Here is a 4,650-nt window from a genome sequence, read left to right as displayed (position 1 = left end):
CAGAAAGTATGATACGGTTACACAGATATACAGAAAGTATATGATACGGTTACACAGATATACAGAAAGTATATGATACGGTTTCACAGATATACAGAAAGTATACTATACGGTTACACAGATATACAGAAAGTATACGATATGGTTACACAGATATACAGAAAGTATGATACGGTTACACAGATATACAGAAAGTATATGATACGGTTACACAGGTATACTGAAAGTATACTATACGGTTACACAGATATACAGAAAGTATACGATACGGTTACACAGATATACAGAAAGTATACGATACGGTTACACAGATATACAGAAAGTATACGATATGGTTACACAGATATACAGAAAGTATACAATACGGTTTCACAGATATCCTGAAAGTATATGATACGGTTACACAGATATACTGAAAGTATACGATACGGTTACACAGATATCCAGAAAGTATATGATACGGTTTCACAGATATACAGAAAGTATACGATATGGTTACACAGATATACAGAAAGTATACGATACGGTTTCACAGATATACAGAAAGTATACTATACGCTTACACAGATATACAGAAACTATACGATACGGTTACACAGATATCATGAAAGTATACGATACGGTTTCACAGATAAACAGAAAGTATACGATACGGTGCGAGGCTTGTTTCTACATGCGTATTAGCTCCTCCAAGCTCACAGACAGACTCTGAGGCGTTCTTGTGGTGCCAGTTGTGCCTGCATTATCAATTCAGCTCCTCATCCATCTCTCTCTGCTAACTCAAACACATGGTTCATGGGCAGTTATTCTCAGCCATAGTAGTTTAAAACATCCATAAAACCATGACCAAAAATTTTCTAACAATAGATCTGAAACTGATTAACATCTGGAGGTTATCCCAATCAAGACGGCTGACCTGGGTAATTTAGTTTAAACATTTAGCACTAACGGCAGCAGGAGAGATGCATTCCTTCAAGGAATGCTAGGCCTTTATTTATAGCCTGTATTTGCTGACAATGGAGGATGAATGAAGTGAATCAAGATATATGCATTTTTTTTTAGTGGTGATAAATTAATTTCACACGTTTTACTGTAGAAATAAACAGAAAAAGTTTCCAACGTTTTGGAAAATTGACCCTAGATAAACATGAATATGGAGTTTCATATGTGGTTGTGATGGCCTCTATGTACAAAAGATATAAACAGTTTTTACTTTTACATCCAGATTTTTTAAGTTGAAGTAAAATAATGTTTCATTGCCACTTTTTACTTGTTTAACTTTGATTAAAGCGATAAAGTCTGTTGCGTCCTGCCACCGAGACATGGCACTGTTTTGCATATGTGGAACACTTTCATTTTGATATCATTCAGGCGTGACTCATTCAAATATTTGTTTTTCACCTCCCAAACCTGCTTTGTCCTGTTCAGGGTCACAGTGGGGGTCGGGGTGGGTGACACCCTGATCAGAGTTTAGTGTAGAAAACCTGAAAACAGAAGAATAAACGTACAGATCTTTTCTGTTATGTAGTTTTTAACAAATCATTCAGTGTTAGGTGACATCTTTACAGTATTTATTCTAGTCCACATTAAAATGTATTCATAACTATGCTGTCTTTTTATAATGAGCAGCAGGTAAATAATAATTCATAAATGAAAATGCACTTCTCTGACCATCAGAATGAAAAACATGGCTCTGATTTAAAACATTTTCTCAGTTCTGAGGTAACTCAGTATTAAATTGCACTTTAGGTCTCTCATTAGACCCAGTTTGAGCTCCAGCTTATTATTATTTTACGCATTTTCCCTTGTTGCCATGGTAAAGAGCCGTGAAAGATAAAAAAGAGGCAGCGAGCTCCTCGTGGTTGTCTTGGATACGCCAGTTTTCCCATGTAAAGCAATGAGACGAGATGAACCTGTGGGAGCACAGAGTTATTTTTAGACCTGACGCCACAGCATGCATGCGTGGATTACGGCTCGTTTAGTTGCTGGTGCATGTGCATGTGCGTTTAAAAGTGTTTGTGAGCTTGTTTACAGGCTTTAATTCATCATTGTCAGCTGTTTTCCACTTGACATACCTGAGTACGCTGCTTTATTCTTAAGGCTTCAAAGCTTTCATCTTTGATTTTTTTTCAAGGCTTATTTTTAGTTAAGGGTGATTTTGGTGGTGTGGGAATGAAAAAAAAACAAAACAGCATGTCGTCCTGTAAAACGGCTAGGTGTCTTAAAAATATTTACACATCTGTGAGCTCAGTTTAATGCACAAAACAGGCCTGTTGTTTTGATAGACTGCTCCAAGATGATAGCAGGTCTGCAAATGTGCTACTGAGCTGCTCTCCTCTACAATACAGTGAGGTTTGTGTGTGTGTGTGTGTGAGGTGACTAATAGAGACAGAGGGGGATAGCTTGGAGAATAGAGGCAGTTTAGATACATGAGATAAAGTATTATTGTACAGACTCACCTGCACAGTGGTCTATTCAGGTTCAGGTTTGGTTTATTTGTCATATGCAGATCAACATAAGGTCAACAATGCAATGAAATGCTCAGGACAAGAAGAACCGTCTCCACTCACCAAAACAACAACAACTACCAATGCATGCAACAAAAATACAAAAACGAGGGGCCACAAATGAAAAACATCTCCAGCAGCATGGTCCTATTAGCAGAGTGGTTCTGATGACAGTGAGGTTCTCTTAGCAACATGGACCTGCTAGCAGCATGGTACTGTTAGCAGTGTGGTTCGGTTAGCGGCATGGTCTTGTTAGCAGCATGATGATAATAACGACAGCAGCAACTGCCCTCCCAGATTGCCCTTCAGAGCCGGGTCTGGCAGACGGAGAACATCCAAGGTTTCCACACGGAACCAAACTTTCCGTAGAGTTAGTCCATGCAGGCAGATGGAGGATCATGGAGACGGCTGCCATGACAGGCCGGAGCCTAAGCCCCAAGAGTGGAAGGGGGCCGGGAGCTGAACCATGATTGCATGATAGCAAGGCAACGACACAGAAAACTCCAAAAGTGCATCGCGGTCATACCCATAGCGTGGGTGTGCAGTGTAGGTGCAAAAAAAAAAAAAAAGTTAAACAAAAAGAACAGAAACAAAAATAGATTGAGTTGAAGCGGCGCTCCCATCAGTGCTGCCATACTGCGGCGCACGTGACATCAGAGTCCAGGCATTTCCAGCTCTATTCAGGTATTACTGTCCTTCTGCTGCAGAAAGCCCTTGTCACTGTTAAACCATAACATTGGCTTTAATGTTTTTATTTATTTGTTATTATTTTTTTAAGATAATCCATTCACTCATTAATTGTGAAGCTTGTTTACTGCATGCACGTTAAAGGCTTCCCTTTAACAAAATGCCACCAATTACCAACAACATGCCACCAGCAGTATGACTGTTCTGTCATTAGCTCGTGGACAATTTGACACCATTAGAGACAAAAGAGAAGAGTTGCAGAGCGTTCGAGCTGATGGAGAGCACACCCACCTCTCCACACTTAACTTAGACCCACCCCACTGTTTGCCAGTCCAGCTCTTATCGAGCAGCCAAGCTCTGCCGCTGCAATCGGCTTTGACTTCTGAGCTGCCGTGTGGGCTCTGATTATTTTTAACGAGCTCTGTCTTTTCACAGAGCGAACCGTGGATGCTCAGGATAAGCCTGAGGGACTGGCCTGTGTTATTAAGGGCTCGACCCACAATAATTGTAGATTTACAAAAGTCAAACAATCCAATATCAGAGTTAGGCACGCCTCAACTGCTGGGAAGATAATCCAAGCCACAAATGCAAAACTGCAACTGTTTAAAGCTGCTGCACTAAGATGGACTGCAAAGGTCAAACTCAACAAATGTGACATTTTTATTAGAGTTGAAATTATTAAAAAAAGACAAGCTCTTGTTCCAAAATGTTACAAAGATCCACATGTATCTACAGAAATCTATAGACAATGATGATTTGGATTTATTTTTTAAAATTTTGCCAAAAAATAGAATAACAATCTTCTTAAACCTTAATATGTTCAACAAAATGCACAAACACACAATTTCACACATTAAAGTCTCGACATATTGAGCTTTTTCTCTGCACAAGTCAAATCTCTACAATTAAATACCAGAGAAAATAAAGAAAAGCTGGAAGAAAGATGCATTTTTAATGGAATTGTCATCTAGAAGCCAATTAAGAAGCATTATTTGCTCAGAAGTAGTCAACTATTTATGCAATTCCACCTGGAAAAAGACATATTGTGTGTTTTTTTTCTTTTCTTAAACAAATAATGGGGAGTCAGAGATAAATCATTTAAAATGTAGTATTTTCCTCCATTTAATATTATTCAGTCCTCATTCTGTTTAATTCCTCATGTACTGAAACAAAGATGATGAAGAACGTTTCTGTTCTCATAGATTTAGAAGCATTGACCCTGTGGTGACCTTTGCTGCTTTGACCACCACAACACTGGTTTCACTTGGAATAACCATTGTCATGGCAACTGGGAAATTGGCATCCTTGGATACTGTCTCTTAACCATCAACTGCTTTCTTTTCTTCTTCACTATTGTTCCTGTTCCTCTTTATTCTCATGTTTCCAAACAACCACAGCCTTCCTGCCCCACAACTTATCTGATCTTTATTCTTTCATTTCTTTTCCTCCAAAAACT

Source organism: Nematolebias whitei, chromosome 17, assembly GCF_014905685.2.
Source record: "Nematolebias whitei isolate Nwh7 chromosome 17, NemWhi1, whole genome shotgun sequence".
Classification (NCBI taxonomy): Eukaryota; Metazoa; Chordata; class Actinopteri; order Cyprinodontiformes; family Rivulidae; genus Nematolebias; species Nematolebias whitei.
Note: the sequence above shows the minus strand (reverse complement) of the source record.